This window comes from Tubulanus polymorphus, chromosome 4, assembly GCF_964204645.1.
Source record: "Tubulanus polymorphus chromosome 4, tnTubPoly1.2, whole genome shotgun sequence".
In the NCBI taxonomy this organism is placed as follows: domain Eukaryota; kingdom Metazoa; phylum Nemertea; class Palaeonemertea; order Tubulaniformes; family Tubulanidae; genus Tubulanus; species Tubulanus polymorphus.
The window spans coordinates 12,755,739-12,775,361 of record NC_134028.1 but is presented as its reverse complement, the minus strand read 5'-3'; the positions used below and the strand labels follow the sequence as shown (position 1 = coordinate 12,775,361).

At 30.2% G+C, this 19,623-nt stretch overlaps 1 protein-coding gene across 1 annotated transcript in view; it reads right to left on the bottom strand.

Moving 5' to 3' along the window:
- Window positions 1-9,859: 9,859 nt before the first annotated feature.
- Window positions 9,860-19,623, bottom strand: part of LOC141903571 (large ribosomal subunit protein eL38) — a 134,336-nt gene continuing 124,572 nt past the window's right edge. Inside the window, exon 6 of the mRNA XM_074791750.1 lies at window positions 9,860-9,984. The gene's annotated coding sequence lies outside the window, so the exon portion shown is untranslated. The remainder of the gene's footprint in view (window positions 9,985-19,623) is intronic.

Genomic DNA, 19,623 nt, shown 5'->3' with positions numbered 1-19,623 from the left:
AAAGCTAATTTATCTAATTCACACTTAGAACACTTCTTGTAATATATATTTATAACACCACCAGTGTTATTTGTAATATTAATACTTTGTGGTTGTTCTGGTTCCATTTATTATACATATTTTTTTACTAAATTGGTTAATATTTTAGAATCCTCTTCCATTTCTTCGACCAACGTCATCCTTTTTCATTCCTCGCTGCTTTTGATAAGTTGTTTCGATTCCTTGATATCTAAATAATACCACTGAGCAAGACCGGGCATTCAGGCCCGGTTTGGATCAATGCGCATGCGCTAATCATAATTATATATTCATTCTATAAATTCTGTAAAATAGAAACAACCGACATGAAATATCAAAACACATGTGCACTAGGCAAGACCGGGCATTCAAGCCCGGTTTGGATCAATGCGCATGCGCTAATCATAATAGAAACGACCGAACATAAAAATTCACCAAACAGATTTACACAATACATTATACAAATTGTTCAGTCGTTTCTTCCAATACATTATTTGATTTCTATAAATACAATTTATAATTACAAGCATTTTTTCAATTGCTGGTAAATATTTAACTACATCAACAAATGTTTAACTTAATCATTGGAGTCTTAATGTTTTTGAAAATCTTATATAGTTTCTTCGTCGATCTTTTGGCGATTCTTGTTTCTTGTGCTAATTTCTATTGGTTCGATATCCCCATTGCTGTTGATTCCTCAGTCAGAAAGAGTATCTTGAGTTTCTCTATCACTTCTTGATGCGTATGGTGTTTTATTAATCTAAAAGATATTAGCGGCAACTCTAGCCATCTAAAAGATATACTAAATACACTTTAATATATCTAAAGGTTTCATATTTAATAGCCCTAATAACTACAAAAACAGTACTTACATTTAGATTTAGAATTGTAAACTATAAACTCCTAATTTCGTTTCGAGAGATAGAATATCCTGAGCATAATGTTACAGCGCCTGTTCATTTCTTGCCACGTCATCTGGTTCTGGTTCTAGAGTGTTCTCTACACGTTTGCAATAATGATTCATATGTCTCGGCGTCATTGTAACGGCTGTAACAGCTGTGAATTTATAGATTTATTCAATAGTTCATTACATGAAATGTATATAGGCTCAAATAGAATCATGTTCTAGTATAAACAGCTATGCATTATTTCAATCACACTTTACTAACACTTTTAATGTTTAAAAATCTAACTCACACAAATATGAATATTGAAATAATGTTGTAAATATATACTTTTATATCTATTCTATAAGAGCTCACACTTTACTCACACTTTTATATTGAATAATCTATCAATTTATATGTTATTCATATATATTTTATTCATGTATATAAATATTTTAAGAGTAATAGGGATAATGGGCTTTCAAGCTAAAGGTTGAACGGGCGGGGGAGTAAAAAATGAAAAACATGAAAATAATAACAATTTCTACTTGAATTACTCGCGAAACTCATAAAAATGAAAAATAAATTCGAGCGTGTGAGAATTTATTTTAAATCGGATTATTCGGTTAAATGGCGGATGTATACACGATTTGGAAGTCTGATATAAAAGTCAGACCCTGACGTGGGCATGCCGGGTGGAATGACGAAGCTATCTACGATGTGTGTAGGACCGGCGTGAATTTCATCAGCGGCTACAAGCGGTAAATATGAAAATGTGTAAACATATAATTTCAATATTCAAACGTTTTAGAAAATATGTTTGATATTAGGAGTATGCAGGTTTCGTGAGATTAGCAATTTATAATAGCATAGCTGTCATATACGGCTCCGCGTCCTCTGATGGCATGTGTATTAGGTGACAATTCAATTCAATTCTTTATTGATCCTTATTACATTGAAATTCCGGGATAAAATTCCCAAATTCAATAAATACAAATTTTAAAATAAATTAATACAACATACATGACACACGGGTAATTCATACAGAACAACATAAGCATGTTATTTTAAATGACAATGTCTACTTCAACCCACCCAGACTCAAGACTCAAGGATATCGAGTGACAGCCAAACCCGTGGCCCGGGCCCGGGGACCGGGCCGGCTGGCTAGGCCACACGATATGCTCGAAGTCATGATGAAGCAGACATCAGAAGAGCTCTTTCTTCAACCATGGAGGCAATGAAGTTGCAGACCAGCTTAGAGGCATAAGTAAATGAAGTCGGTCGCAAGTTCGCGATCATTGAGAATTTTCAATAAAAAAATTTAAACCACTACTAGAGTCAAGACCTGTATCATCTACCCAATCGCCAAATCTCATCATTCCCCAAATTTCTTAAAACTTCGATTTCAAATTTGCAATTCCACATTAGCTTAGCCCAGAAATTCTACATTTTTTTCGCAGGCGTCAAATAATTTTCTAAAATTAATTTTCTTGTTATAACAACCAGATGCCGAGTGTTAAATAGAGTATCTACCAGCAAGTAATGCTTATATAGTGCACACTTGCTTTACATGCAGGCAACCAGTGGAGTGCGTTGTAGGAGTTGGTTTTCACTAATTCGCCATCTAGGGGGTGTATAAGTCAATGGTATACTGTTGATGCCAGCACCACCTACATTAATTGGAGTATATCCCAGGTAGCAAATAAACGTTAAAGGGGTCATGAAGAGGTTTTTGAGATATGGCTAAAAGTATTTTTTATCATCAATTATACCCTATTTATTGATTTAGTGGTCAAGAAATTAATTTCTAATTCTTCAATTAGTGTCAAAATGAGACTTTTGAACAGCCGCGCTGATTCCTTCCCAACCCGAAAGTCTGACGTCATTCTGAGAACCCAAACCAAAACAACATGGTGTATTGTAACGGGTGATACTAACAGCGTTTAAAGTGCAAAATAGTGACTCAAATACATCAGATTCCAATCAAACGTCTGATTTTTTACGAAGCCAACAGTTGTTATTAATAGACAGTCAAAATTATTCCATTTAATTTGGACCTGATGCCTCAGAACGAAGGAATTTGTGACTATAGAGTACAGCATATTTCTACGTCTGGAGCAGCGAGCATTCATCGTCATTAAGTCATTCCCTCTCTTTAAAAACCACGCGGAGGGGATGACTGATATAGACATCGCAGATATTTCTGTGGGTAGAGATATTTTTATCCAGTACTGGACCATAAAAGCGTCCTGAAACCGTAAACTTGTTCGTGAATCCCAGCCGAGCCTGCGCCATCCCGGCGGCCGAGTAATAGTAATGTGTGCTGCATACATACACTAGTAAGTATGTTGTACATACTACAGCGATGTAGGTCACTGGGGAAAGCCAGTACTATATGCAGTGGAAAGCGCGTATCTCTTACTACGTATTTAATTCGCAAAAATAGCGTCACTTGGCAGGATAAAAGGCTCTAAGATAATAAAAACATAAGTTTTGTGTATCCAAGTTTATGTGTGCCGTAATATTTGCGAGAATCCTTTTCTGTGTGAAGTGTGAAGCTAGTTTACACCATAGGCCGGGTGTTTTCGCTCTTATGGTGCATCATCTTATGGTTTTGGTTTCGGCCACTAAAATTTGTCGCTGCCTTTGTGGGAACAGTTCATAGCTATTCACAGCCAAGGCATTTCGAAAGACTGTAAAATTAGCGCGATATTCAATGAAAATGAGCATTGTATAATAACGCTTCTGAGGGTGCTGCAGGCGATGTGTTCTCAGAATGACGTCATCAACATCACCGCGCAAACGCGAGCGTCCTGTTGCTAGGGCCGTTGCTACGGGCTTTTCTCGTGTTTGGATAAAGATATTTAAAAAATTTTTCACGAGACTACTATAGATGCATACGGTGAATGTTTTATACAAAAAAAATTAGATTTAAAATTTTTTTCAAAACCTCTTCATGACCCCTTTAAATGGACGTTATAAGAAGGTTTAATTACAACATTGTAACGTTTGAATAAAAAGTTACCAGAACGTTTGTATAACATCCATTTGTTAAGTCTTTTAGCTGTTAAATCAACATTTCACTACAACGTTAAATGAAAGTTGTCAAAGGAATCTTATAACATTTCCAGAACGTATCGAAATCCAAATAAAACCTAAAAAGGGACGCTGAAAATGTCAAATTATATATATATATATATATATATATATATATATATATATATATATATATATATATATATATATATATATATATATATATATATATATATATATATATATATATATATATATATATATATATATATATATATATATATATATATATATATATATATATATATATACTTAAAAACGCCCACTTAACGGGACTTACATATGAGACCTGCAAATCGGGCCCTAGTAGAAGGGCATGTTTTTGAGCTACCAATGAAAGTCAAATCGGTATAAAACCACCTGAAGATCGAGACGATGTATCACTTCAGTTAGTCGATGTATTGCTTTCCCTTTATGAAAATGACTTTTCCTTTCAGACCGATTTTTTGGGCCTGTCCCCGTAATCCCTTTGGGTCTTTAACCCTTTCACACCTAAAATTTTGTATTACAAAAAAAATATTAAATTTCCGTTGAATCATCATCAAGCTAACCATAACAGACCCGGCAGCAATAGAAATGAACAGATTACATATTCTATTGCAGTTTACAAAATTACTCGGCCAATTTAAAAGGAAAGATGGTATCATTATCTTAGCCTTAGGGGCCGTGCATAAAGTACGTACGCTTGACTTCCGGGTATTTTTAACCCCCCTCCCCCCTTGTACGCTCATTGTACGTTTTTTATAACCCCCCCTTGCGTACATACTTTTAGGGGTAACCCCCCCCCAGTAAAACAGAATTTTCAGGAATAATGGTTTAAAGAAGGCAAAATCCACCCTGATTCAACAGGGTTCCTGCTGACGTTGATCAACGATCTTCCATGGCGACGAAATGAAAGACTGAAAGTGGGGAATTCCCGAGATCCAAATATAATATATTGAATGCAACAAACCCAGGGAGACCGGTTTCGCAATTAAGGCAGTGTTTGCTGTACATTAAAGGAAGACAGGTTACCCACAGACATAGATGTTTATATTAAAATAATGATCACAATAAAAATAAACTTTCAACATTGGTACTCTTTATTAAAAAAAGAGTACCAATGTTGAAACAACAGTGGATGTTTAAATGAGCAATTAGCGACAGCTACGGCTTATGATCGAACCCCAAACAGTCCAATGTGAAAAAATAATCCAACAAACTTCAAGTAATATATTCATTTTATTTTCACTAGACACACTTAGGATCGTCGGCAAACGAGGATATTTGTGAAATTCACATTATGTTTCGTGCACAAAGTACGTACTATTAATATTAACCCTCCCCCCTTGGAAAGTATGTACGTTTTTAGCTGACCCCTCCCGTCCCCCTGTACGCTTTTGTACGGATTTTAAGAACCCCCCACCCCCCTACGGACGTACGTACTTTATGCACGGCCCCTTAGAGATCCTTAGACCAACGACATGATTATTGATGAACTAGTTAATTTTGGGCTTGGGTAATCTAAATAAAATGCCGCTGACACATAATGCAAGATTGCTGAGAATTCACAAATTGTTAGTTCAGGCTAAATTTGTCACGTAAGAAAAATCATATCGTGACGTTTGCATACAATGGTGCGCGCCGATTGGCCGTTCCATCACGCAATTGCTTTAAAGATGCGGCCGGAACTGCATCCGAAAATCTGCATCCCAATTGTATCTCACTTTGGAGGTGTGTCATGCAGATATATGTAGCCTATATACTTTAGTGTTACCCCTTTATCCTGATGCTGTTTCATTGTTTGAGGCCATATTTTATACGGAAATATTATTTTGCAATTAAATGGAGTGATAATTTTTTAGATCGTAACTTTTCTGCTTTCTTTTTCTTCTATTTCGTTTTTCATTGGTCATCGTTAGTAGTCAAAGCTTGCTCAATTCGAATCGGTCTATCCCAGCTTGAAGCCGAAATAGATGCTGGTTCAGTCGGATTAATTAGTTTTTTCACCCGCTTTAAGAAAATTTGACTATATCGAACGTGCAGGTATCTGGATCCAGGAAATCTGGGTAGCCGCTCTATTCTTGTGACGGTACCGAATTGGCTGCAACGTGATTCCATTGCAGTTTTGATTCATTCATCGCTGATTTTTTAATACAATCTGGAACAATTCTAGAGTCCAAATGCTCACAGTACTAACAGTGCTCACAGTTGATACTTTTTACTGATTCAAGAGGACCACAGACTTGTCAGTTTAAAACCAGTAACCATGGGAAGTGTATAAACCTATAATGATTAAACATTATTTTTTTCCAACAAATTTACAAAATTTTACTGTGTGCAATGGAGAAATGCAACAATTATTGTGAGTACATTATTGCCTTCTTTCATTTTTCGTTAAATTCTAACATCTGGATAAGTGCATAAAGTGCAAATATTGAAGTAATGCTCTCTTATAATATGATTTGTTGATAGGATCATGTATCCGTAGTCGCGATAGCTTTAAATTAGATGAAAGTAGCAGAAATCCCTTGAAATAAGTGCAATATCATCAATAATATCGATATCATCGAGCCAGATTCATCTTACGAAGTATCCTACCAGGCCTTCGTTATGCGACGGGTTGACGATTTTGTTATACAAATATGCTGTTTCATGTATTGTTCATTTTGATGAAAAAGGTATGGCTGATTTATTAATGGATAGACAAATAAATGAATTTAGACTCGGATATTGCGAAATAAGTCGACGCTTTCGTAACAAATACATACTCCAAACTAATCTGATACAGTATTAGTGGGTCATGTTTTTATACGAAACTGATCCATAGGACCATTACACACACACACACACATACACACACAGTCCCTCGAATATTGGGTTTTCAATGTGTTATAGCCCATTGCATGCCATTCCACATGATAGATAGAACGACCATTTGAGACCTGGGACTCAAGCACCAGCAGAAAAATTCGGGGGCACGACAGTCCTTATTGGGTCTTGTATAAAACTTAAATAGCATACCGGTATATCGGGTACCCGGTATATGATTTCGAGACCAACAGAACGGTGTGTTTCCTTTGTAATAGTCATCTCCATACACCCCCGATACACCACCAGCCTCGCACCCTCCGATACACCACCGGCCTCGCAAACCGCCGACGCTTTTCAAAAATACCGAACGCGAACGCCTAGCTACTCGATCAGGGACGTGCCACCTGCGACCGTAAAGCGACATGCCGCACCAATAATTGAATAACCCAAGACGCCATAGTAAATGTTATTCTGCATTTAAGGGGGGGGGGAGTATCAAATTAGTCCGAATTGCAAACAGCAGCATTTTGTTCTGAGGCACAAATACGGTGACATTTAAAGCAGTTGGGATTTTCTGTGTACGGGCCACATGCAACAAAAACAAGTTTGAGTTTGGTCATATATGAGCTGTCCAATTTAAGTTGTTGTAAGCATAGCCCTTTGACAGTGAAACGCCACAATAATAACCACTGAGCTAAAGGATTGCTTAATAGATGTCGAATAAACACTATAATCCGTGTATACTGTAGATAAATGAAGAAATCCTACACTTCAAATTTAAAATTATACGATCAAATTTATTACTATGAAACCACAGCCATCATCAGGTGGAATGACCAGAAAAACAAGTGTTTACGGTAGGCGGCCGCACTGAACCAGGCAGGTTTTTTTCATGAAAGTTGCCCAGTAAACGGATTTAAACAAATCTAAATCTTCGATCCAATTGAACCATTTTTTTCGATTTTGATGAAGTTTTGACTCAATAGTATCAATCGTATACCCGGTACCTAAGATGACATTTTCATTACCAGGCGGATCTAGGAAATTTGGAAGAAAAGAAAATGTATTTTTAAAAAAATTAGCTCTTATGGCCTCTAGAAAATTGGTCAAAGTGGTCAAAATTAGCTCTTATGGCCTCTAGAATTCATCTAAGATGTGAATATTTAATCACGAATCCCCGATGTCGGCTGTGTATCCTGATATTACTGTACGGTACATAATTTTATATATATTCATATGGTAGACTTTACTTACCTATTGGGACCTATATGGTTTCATACTAAAAATTATATATTCCATAGATTTAACAGACTTATTGGGTGCCTCAAACTGCGGAAACATTATGTACATGTCTATTGGGTCATCACCTTATGAGTCCCAAGTTTGAACTGCTTATTCAAATTAGTAAATTAAACATTATTTCGAGTCAAAGTTCAATTGTAGTGACGACCCAGAAGTGGTTCTAATCTCTTAAGAATTACAGTGATGGAGCTGTCGTCATAATGATGATCACCTAATCGGATTTTACAATCTTAAAATTTCGTCTTGACAATGTACGTTTTCTGTAGCGCAGGTGATCAAGTCTTAGGATCAACTTCATTGTAACAAATGATTTCAAATATCAGAAGCCCAATGCGTTTAATGATTCAATTAAATGGTATCGTGCTGATTGGATGAAAGTGGGGGTAAATCATTGTATTGTGATCTTATTCTTTTTGAATTGGTCATTGGTGGTCAATGGTCAATTTATGAATCTTCAATGGCGAATCTTTTCTAGTTTCACACCAAACGCGGTATATCGTTCTCATGTTCGTGAAATTGTAATTCGTCAGTAGTGGTCAGTGTTGGTCAGCTTATGAATTTGCAATGATGAATACTTGGTAGTTTGTAAACAAACATGGCTTGAGAAATTTCCGATATTCGAAGTCTGAATCGTTCAGACTCGGGGATCATATCTCAATTGGTCAGTTTCTGACCATCACGGTGTCAGCATTGTGGTCGATAGCTTATATGAAACATTTGTAGATAACCAACGAAGGGGCCCAAAAGCACAAGCCAATTTCCAGTGATGTGATCCAAAAAATGCCCTACTGAAAAAAGTAGTCTCTCAATTGGACGAAACCAAATCGCACAGGAAAATTAATTTAGAAATTGTCGACTAGTAGCCACAGGCACTGGTTTTTTCTACGTAGTCTCTCATTTCATATCATAAGATTTCCCCCGTTTCAAACTGTTGAGTTTATGAGATAATATTAAACAGACATATTGGGGCCCTCAGTAATAACTAATATATTTCTTTTGATATTTGTACCTATCTGTTGGGTCCATCAAACAGTTGGTTTTCTGTAGTAACTAATATATATCACATGATACATGATTGTGCCGATCTATTGGGTCAAATATGGTCTTATATCAAACTTATACATTCCGATACCCATATGGAAGACTTTAATAGACCATTCTAAGTGGTTTCCTGTGAAATAATTTTTTTTTCTGTTTTCACGGTACTGCATTGGCATAATCCAAGAGAATGGAAGGGATGTATGGATTCATGTAATATGGCATATTCAAGTGCCGCTGCATATCCACATGGAAACGTTTGGCAATGTGAGGATGTTCCTGCACTGTTCCTTCCTTTGAATTCACCAAATTACAAAATCAACTCAGCATAGTCATCAATATACATGTAGTTTATCCTTCAAAATCGAAGAGTGCTTGCGCATACACGTAGGCCTTAATCCTAATTCCACTATGTCTTGTATTATCGAAACCTATATCAACCCCATCTGACAAAGTTTAAATCAAACTTTGTCAGAAGGGGTTGAGAATTGAATAGGTTTCAATTGTTATCATTGGCTAATCGGGATCAGTTCAATTTTGATCTCATGTTTGTCTATACATCAATAATTAGGAAATTATCCAAGTTTAGCGCAGTCTAATGTGTATACGGTTCCTAGAAAAATCAAATCGATATTTGGGTAAAGCGTGTGAATTTAACACAAACACTTGGATTATACATCATTATAAGTTTATTTGGAATCTTTCTCTTTTTTATAATTTTCTTTGTCAGCATTTTAGTGGCTTCGTCCAAAAGTTCACGATTAGGCATTCTGTTGAAACGAATGCAAGATCGTATGAAATATTTTATCTTCTTCCGATGACCAGCGCCTTCGTGTTTTCATTCTGCCTATTAAAAGAAAGAAAATTCATTCATTTCTATATTTGGTTTAGGTTAAAAAATGATACTTAGTTTCTCTGCAGCTGCCGGGAAATAGTGTAAATTCCAATAAAATTTGTAATCAGTTCATTTCTATAGCTGCAGGGTCTATAATTGTATGCCTGATAGTGATTAGAAAAATAATGTACTGGGTAGATAGGCTGCAGGGTAAATTAACTTTAAGCTAGGTAGAGCGGAGAAACAAGGTATCATTTTTTCCCTTAATTGACCAATTTGAATACATGACCCGTCAAATTATATAAAACATACGTGCACAGTCAAAGTGGGAGGCACTACTTGTTCAGGTACTTGAGCTATTTAAATTAACCTTTTTGAAAGTAAGCTACCTGGGTAGGGATATCAAAATTGTGACATTGAAACTCGGGAAGTGCACTATTATATTGTATGTATATTAAACATCGCCTCAGCCTGGCAGCATATCGAAAAAGGTATGACCTTTAAACTTTATATATTCTTTATGATATACTAGTAATACTAAACTGCTTTCAAAAGTTATTACGGTTAATTTCAACCATTGATATTTAGCACTGCCTGGTGGCCATGATGAATAATGCATCCCTGTAAAACTTGATGTACATGTTCATAGGGACATAATCTGCAACTTTGCACTACATCATAATATTGAATTTCGACCCGAGAATAATCTGAAGAATATGTATTGGTTATGTTTTAAATTACAATTGCTCATGTGACCTTGAAACTCAGGACGGCCATGTTGCATCCGATTGACCCAAAATCTCTCTCATGCTGACGCACCCTTCAGGAATGCAATCTGATAGATCAAGCAGAGTGTCCTCAATATTTCCCTTGAAAACTTCAAAAATAAGTAAAAAATGCTGATTTCAGCAAACAAAAATGGCCGCCAGTCAACCATGTTGATTCTGACTAAGCTAGTATTTTGGAAAAAAGTGTATCTAGGGTAGATACATGTATATAAATACATTATATCAATTGCATTAATATATTTTTATAAATGATATAGGGCCTATTACATTTTATAGATTTTTATTTAATCAACAATTTCTAAATCATGATGACCGTCTTCACTTTTTTCATGATAGATTATTTTAAATCCTTCTAAATCTTTTAATTCCTCTGTACTCAATGAAACCCATTTATCAGGTAAAAATACTTTAAATTCTCGCGATGTACTAACATTACAGTAACTTAAATTCGCTGATACTTTCTCTCCATATTTAGTTTTTATCTTTTCTAATTTCAATATTTTATGTTCAATTTCTTTTGTAACATCAATTAACTTTTTTATTTCAAATTGTTTTTTTGCTGGTTTTATTCTGTTATATATTGTTGCTAAGAATGCTTTTCTATCTTCCATTTATTAGGAAAAAAATTACTTGTGGTGATGAGTGGTCGACCTTCGACCTCTGATCTGAAAACGCCATTTCCTAATTACTCAAATATATATAATAAATCTGTGAGATAAATAAATCTATGATATTTATTACTGAATAAAATATATATTATAAATTTATGTGTATTTTTTATGTCTTTATTATCTTTAGTACTTTTAGTACTTTTAGTACATAAAGAATATATCTTTATTATATCAATACTTTAAAAATAAAATTATTTTTAAAACTACTAAACTACTTAAGACAATAAAGACAATAGAGACATAACAAACACACATAGATTTATCATTACTGAATCAAATATATATAATAAATCTGTGAGATAAATAAATCTATGATATTTATTACTGAATAAAATATATATAATAAATCTATGTGTGTTTGTTATGTCTTTATTATCTTTAGTACTTTTAGTACTTTTAGTACATAAAGAATATATCTTTATTTTATTAGAACATAGAAAAATAAATATATAAATAATTTTTATATATGATAAATCTATGATATTTATCATTATTGAAACAGTAATATATAATAAATATGTGTGATAAACAAATATTATTATTGAAACAGTAATATATAAAATCCATCAGATGAATAAATATAATTATTGAAACAGTAATATATATATTTATGTCTTTATCTCTTTAGTAGTTTAGTTATCTTAAAAATAATTTTATTCACTACTTATAATATAAAGATTTATTCTTTATGTACTAAAAGTACTAAAGACAATAAAGACATAAGGGGTATTATATTCATATTTTAAATTACTTTTTCGATTCTAATTCTAAAAACAATTTGAGCCGTGCGTCTTTTAATTCTTGTGATTTTCTATTACCTTCAAATTCACCTAATAGTTTAGTATGATAACCATCAACAGCATTCAAATTCTTAGCATACAATTCATAAGTTAAATAAATATATTGGTTTAATTTGTCTTCACTTATATTTTTATATTTATTTTTTTGCATCATTTATCATTTCATTTATAACATCCTGTGAAAAATCTTCATAACTGTAATATTGAATTATTTCATCAAAGTTATCACTTTTATTATCATAATTATCATTAGCAGCAACCTTTTTCAATTCTGTAAAAAAATCTGTATTTTTAGATTTTATGAAATAATGTATACCTGAATAATCACCTGGAAATGTTTTTATATGTGTCCAATTAGTTTCTATATCTGATAATACTTGTTTTGGATTATTTCTTACATAATCGATAAAAATTGATCTATATAATTTCCTATGATTATTATTTTCGACATCAAAAAATACACTTGGTACTCTATAAAGGCGTTTTGAATCAATAGCTTTTATTGTATGTTCAATAGAATTATCATGTTTAATTTTATCTTTAGGTAATACAACAACATTACACTTTTCACATATATTTCTTTCTACATTATCCAAATGTATTTGAGTTAATTTATGCTTTGAAAAATTACTACGACTTGTATATTTATCACATTCTTCACAATATTTATCTTCTTTAACATTATCATTATCAATTTCACTATGATCATTAAATTCATTTATAGTCTTATTCTTATTTTTCTTATGCTTGAGTGAATTAAGATGAGTTGCCAAATTCTTATAACTTTTATACTGTTTACATACGTCACAATATTTTTCATTTGTCTTTTTGGTTTTGATATCAGGTTCAATCTTATCATCATTCGATGTAGAAGGTATAACATTATCTTCTATTTTAGATTCAATATTATCTTCTATTTGAGGTTCAATATTATCTTCTATTTTAGGTTCAATATTATTATCTATTTTACTTATTCTATATTTGAATTGATTAAAGTATTCTCCAAAATAATTACTGTATTCATCATAAGGTATTATATAATATATATCTTGTATCATTTCACTTGGACTTTGTATTTCATATATTCCTCCTTCCATTTATTATAAAAAGTTTTATTAAAATTAAAATTCTAATACATAACACTATTTAATTGAGAATTTACAATATTTAATTGCGCGTCAGATATAATATAAATGTGCATTTTGAAATTTAAGCTTCCTTTTTTCTTTGTCATGAATAATTGTATTCCATCTTTAGTGTTCTGTAGTTTTTTCCCAGAACCATGTAATAAGTTATCATCCTCTGTTGTTCTAAAATCTAACCATAGTGCGTATTTATTACCTGTATAATAATCAATTTGATTAATATTACAATTTTCAGATGATTTTACTTTTTCATTCATAAAATATTTTCTAATTTCTGGCCACGTATCTATCATTCTCATTCCTTGACAAAATATCTTATTTGCTATTCCTTCGATATTTATTTCTACTTTTATTATTTCAGGATTATAATAATTATCGACCTGTATTGCGCCATTAGAATATGTTGCAATGGTAGAAAATATTAATATACCTTTAATAGATCTTCTTGGGAAGTTAATATTCTCATTAATTATTTCATCATTTGCATTAATAGTTACAGTTTTAAATTTATCAATATAATCATATAATAATGAAAATCCTTGATTGTACTGAGTTTGAATTGTGTTAGCAATATTTTCATCAGTTACTGTATCATATTCTAAACATATATTCGATAATTTATAACCCATATCTTTTATTACACTTGATAATACAATTTCATTAACAGGAGCAAAAGTTATCTCAAATATAATATCTTCTTGAATTGCGTATTTATAAAAAGGTGCATTATTATTTATCAATTCAAAATCTAATGGAATTTGATATTTGCTTCCATAAATCTTTTTAATCAAATTATCTGCGGTACGAGTTACTATTGCGTCATTAGCTCCTGATCTTAATTTATTTTGATTTTCTGATTGGATGCCTTGAAATATCATATTATTTCTATTTTCTAATCAAATATCTTCAAACATTATCGACAACATAATTATTATTATTACCAGTTACATTTATATCAGCTGATAAATTAATACTATTTGGAACATAAAGAGTATTTTGTGTTAATCTCGGGTTTCTAACATATAAAGTTTCATCAGGATTAATATTAGAATGATTATGAGTAATTATATGATGAGATCGTTCTGCTTTAATAGCATTAGATATTCTTGAATTCTTAGAAGGATTTATATAACTCCCACTCATTTATTTAACAAAAAATTAATTATCTATTTTTTATCATATTCACTAACCCAAAAATAATTGCAATTACAACTGTAATTAAAAATAAAATAATATGTTCAGCAGCAAAGTTAATAATATTCTCTGCAGATTTCAATATAAAACCAACAATTGATGCAATAATTTCCGGGTAATGCTGCAGCAGATTTTTTAGATAGTTCCCATAGATATTTTGCTAATTTCTTTACACCATCCTTAACTTTATCCTGTATAGAATTATTATTACTCGAAGGTTTATCAGGTTTTTTAGGAGTAGGTGTAGATTTCAATTAATTTGATATAGGTAAACCTATTGTTGTGAATACCATAGTTACAGCTGTTAGAATTGAAAGAATTGTTATACCTTCTAATTCAAATAATAATTTTATTCTATCTTTAAATGATATTTCAGAATTTGGTTTGATCAACAAATTTTTAAAAATTTTAAACTTTTAATCTATTAATATTATAATCATATGATTTTAATAATAATTTAATTTCTTCTTTCTTAAATTCTATATTATATTCTAAATCATGTTTTTCTTTTTCTAAATATGCATTTCTTTTTTTAAATTCGATTTCTTCAATAAATTTATTATTGCTTTATCAGAAAATATATCTAAATCTTCTAATTCTTGATCTGTTGCATCAAGTAATCCATTTGGTAAAAGTTTTTCAATTGGTACTTTATTTGATTTAAGTTTACTAGTTTTGGAAGTTATATTCTGTTCAGAAGTTCTTTCTGGTTCTAAATTATCATTGATTGTTTCAAATAATTCATTAATTCTTTCTTTAAATACTCTTTTATTTTCATTTATTTCTTCTTATGTTACATTTTCTATTTCATTTCTATTACTTATTCTTTTAATTCTAGATGGGTCTAACTTAAGCAAAGTTGACTCTGCTAATATTTTATCTTGATTTTTATAAGTGATATTAATATAATAATCATCTTTCAAATGATAGTAATATTCACCATCTAATGATTTTAATTCTTGTACTAAAAGTCTAGCACCTCTATCATTGATATCATACCCAGATCTTTCAAATATAGGTTTAAAATTATGAATATATTCATTATATTCTGGATTTTGTTTTACTAAATCTGGATTTTCATTTTCAGAATTCATTCTCGATTTAGTTCTTCTATCTAATTCATCTGTTGATGGTCCTTTAGAACCACTCTCTGCTAAATTAGAATTATATGATGTTTTAACGTCATTATCAATATTAGTTTCATTAAAACCTGGATCATCATCAATATACCCATCATAATTATTTCCCATGTTTTCCATTTCATACTTTTCTCCACCTTCTACTTCCATTTATATCTTATAAAAATTAAAATTTAAAATATAATATTCCTCCTATTACAATTCCTAAACTAGTTATAGCTAATTTAGCATTTTCATGGGATTTATTGTCATTATTAGTTTTAATTATATCATGTTGAATATTTTCTGTAGTATTGTAATCTTTTATTTTAGAATCATTATTTAATTTAATATTCTTAGTTTTAGTTTCTGTTGATTGAATATGTTTTTTATTTTTTTCACCTTCCATTAATTTTGGAGCAATAATTATCTTTTTATTTATATCATTCGATCCAAATGAATTATTTATTGTTGCAGTTTTAATTAGATTATTATAACCAATTATATTTCCCATCTTTAATACTAAATCATTAGAAATAATTAATAGATTAGGGCCTATACAATAATTTAATCTAATATGTGATTTATCTAAATAATTTTGATATCTTACAATGTTTTCTGGAATCGATCTATTTTTATCATTATGAATGGAATCTTCAAATAATACTTTGAATTGTTTCTGCGCATCAAATGAAGTGTTATCATTTCCAACTATTGGTGATCTTGTTTCAACTTGCGCACCTAAAATACAAATCAAATAAGTTCTAATTGATTGATTTATTCTTTGTATGCCTGATTTTGTAAAACCTTCACTATTTTCTAAAATGAAATTAATCCAACCATTATTATTTTGTTGTTGTATATTATTACAATATTTTGGTAATTCATTCCAATTTAGTGTTCTTATATCTGTATTTGTCATTATTTTTCCAAATTCTTTAGTATATAATATTCCTAATCCACCCAATGTTCCAATTTTTGATCTAAAATCATTATTTGAATTAATATTAAATTCATTACATATTTTATAAAACTTAGAAAAATTAATATTATTATTTAGTTCATTAAAGTATTTTGAACCTGGTAAAGAACATTCTAATTCATCTAATATTAATTTTATTTGAAAATATGTATGAAATCTAAAAAGTGATAACATCAATGGTAAACTTGGTTTATCTAAATGATCTATTCCAACTAATACCGCACCCTGTTGTTGCACAATAAACTGCAAAATTTAATTGGTTCTGACAATATTTCATATTAGATTTTAATAACCATTGTTTTGCCTCATTTGAATTTTTAAAATTAATTGTATACACATGAAATATATTTTCCATTTTAACATTAAAATTATTAGTTTCAGTAACATAAATTTCTAAATCAATTAATGAATCTAAAACTTCATTTCTACATGAAATATCTTTATTAAAATCTATTGCAGGGATATTATATTTAATTGATTTATTATATTGGAAAGCTTTTGGAAACCCCATTTATATAATTAAAAAATTAATAATTTATTAATTCTTTTAATAATTTATCTTGTTCTTCAACTGTAATATTTCCATTTAAACTTATTATATAATCTAGTGTATTTTTTTATTTATTAATTTCTTTTGTACTAGTTTTGATTTTTTCTTTATTACTTTTTATATTTAATTTTGAACTTATACCAGTTAAAACACTTGATGATAATCCTAGCACGCAAATTGATATAGCTAAAGGTGTTAATGGACTGAATATTACTAAAAATGTTATTACAGAACTAATTGTAACTGAACCACTGATAATAAAATAATATATAATTTTACTTTTTAAATATTTTTTCTTTTTTATTTTTAAGTCACTTTCAAATTCTAATTTTTGTTTTTCCAAATATAATTCTAATTTAGTTTTATTTATATCATGAGGAATTATATCAATATTATCAACTTTATCATCCATTTATTTAGAAAAGAAATTACTAATTAGTAAATTTATATGCTACAAATATAACAATAACAGTTCCACCTAAAATCCAAATTATTTCATATTTCTGTTGTTCTTTACTTGGGGTATAATAATCTGATAATTTAGGTTTGTATAGATGTAATTTTTCTTTATTGGTTACTGCGTTATATAAACTCATTGCATCATCAACTGATTGAAAATCTCTATGTGAAATCTTCTGATCATATAATTCCTTGTTAATATAATCCATATAGTTTTGTCTCTTTTCTCTATATTCTTCTGCTGCTTTATTGTATTTCTCTAATGCTAAATTATGTCTTTATTTCTGACAATGAACCATTTTTATCAATATGCTTAGATAAATATCCACCACCAGTAAATGCTAAAGCGTTAACAATTGCCGATCCTATGATAGTTATAATTGCAGATGCCATTTATTTAGCAAAAAAATTATGCATTTATGTGGGAGGAATATATTTTCGTTTTTCCAAATAATCGTTAGTAAAAAATAATAAAATAAATTCCAAATAATAGTCAAATTAGATAAAGTAACTGCTAGCGTTAATTTTAAAATATCATTTATATCAAATCTATCAACATTAACACTTCCCATTTTAGATACTTTTTTTAATACCATTGAATAACCAACAGTTCCCACTGATAGGAGGCACCATTATATAATCCAGTAATTATCCACTTATTATCACTCATTTATTTATTAAAGAAATTACTATCTTCAAAGTATTTAGTTATTCTAGTGATAATTATTAACATTTATTTCATTACTACTTTTATGATTATCATACATTTTGGATAATATGTTTTTAATATCATCAATAATTCCAACTTCATTTAATTCATAATATTCTAAAGGTGTTTTAATTAAATCAATTACTTTTTCTATATTATAACTTTCTTTATTAATCATTGATGCATTGTTAAATGATTTACTTTTAATATCAGTAATTACATCATTTAGTTTAATTCTCATTTCTTTACCATGTTTAAAATCAAACCCAAAACATATGCTCGGCCCTACTGTTATATTCATTTATATATCAAAAAAATTACTCTCTACATCTGATAACTAATTCATATATCACAGGAAAGTTATTCAAATCAATTAAATATCCATTATGATTTCTAATTTCTAATCTAAAATTATTAAATTTAGGAATGCATGGTTTGAAATCACACTCAGCTAAATTATGATTTATTTGCGTTCCAAATTCTTTCACATTCTTCAACGGTAAAATATTCAATAAACCGGAATTACAAGTTATATCTTTAGTTGCTTCAAATGTTTTTGTAGGATCAATTAAATTGCAATAAATATAAAAATGCGTGTAAGGTATTAAGTTTGGTGTAGCAGCATCAATATTTGTAAAAGATCTATCTGGAGGAATTAACAGTTTAGCTATAGGTTTTTTACCATAAATTTATGTTTTTCAATATTAGACAACCTTATCTCTATTCTATCAGAACTATCACTTTTTAAAAATCTAATACTAAACCTGGAATTATTACCTAATTTTTGCCAGGCTTTTCTTTTAATTTCTTGTGACAATGTATCTAAATTATATAACCCTGGTTTTAAATATATATAGGACCATTCATTTTTACCTTTATCAAAAATTAAAAAGGCTCTATGTTCAATAGTTTTATTCGATATATTGTAAAATGAGTAACATAAACTTACATTTACTAATTCTAAATCAACACAATTCTTAAATTCTCTATCTAATTGTACTAATAAATTATGTGATTTATAATTTGTAAGTCTTCTAGAATCAACAAATATTCTGTATTCTTTTAATTCTACCATTTATTTTACATATTTTCTTATTCGAAATCTATTTCATGGTGCCCTTTTTCATTCTTACCTTTGTATATGAAATAGAAATCTCCAGAACATAATTCTTCTAAATCTTCACTTGATAATCTATGAAATCTATCTGGTAAATATGTTCTGAATTTATATGTAT